Source organism: Capsella rubella, unplaced genomic scaffold, assembly GCF_000375325.1.
Source record: "Capsella rubella cultivar Monte Gargano unplaced genomic scaffold, Caprub1_0 scaffold_2, whole genome shotgun sequence".
Taxonomy (NCBI): Eukaryota; Viridiplantae; Streptophyta; class Magnoliopsida; order Brassicales; family Brassicaceae; genus Capsella; species Capsella rubella.
Genome location: NW_006238922.1, coordinates 7,893,322 through 7,893,733, shown reverse-complemented (window position 1 = coordinate 7,893,733; position 412 = coordinate 7,893,322).

Here is a 412-nt window from a genome sequence, read left to right as displayed (position 1 = left end):
GAACTACGAATGGCTTGATCCCTTCGCAAGGGTACGTAGGCAGCTTTTAACAAAGCACAGCTATAACTAAAAAAAAAAAACAAAGAGCTCTTTCGGGTGAGTCCGCCTCAACTGATTGACAAGCTCAAACATCGTCTCCCAGGCCAGGAGTTCGATCACAAAACGCGTTCCACATGGATGCAGTGGTGAAATAATCCACGTCTTTAACTTCGGTAAAGATAAAGCCGAGCCCAGTCTCGCAATATAGCTAGCAGGCGGCAGGGCCAATAAGCCGAGCTCCGGCTCGCACGCTCTTGTCGACCTCAAAGCACCCACAGGATAAGCCGGTCGCACGCACCGCACCTAAACAGTACGACGAGTCCGCCTCGTCTGCTCCTTCAGCTTAGCGTTCCGAGGAGCACGTAACAGGATA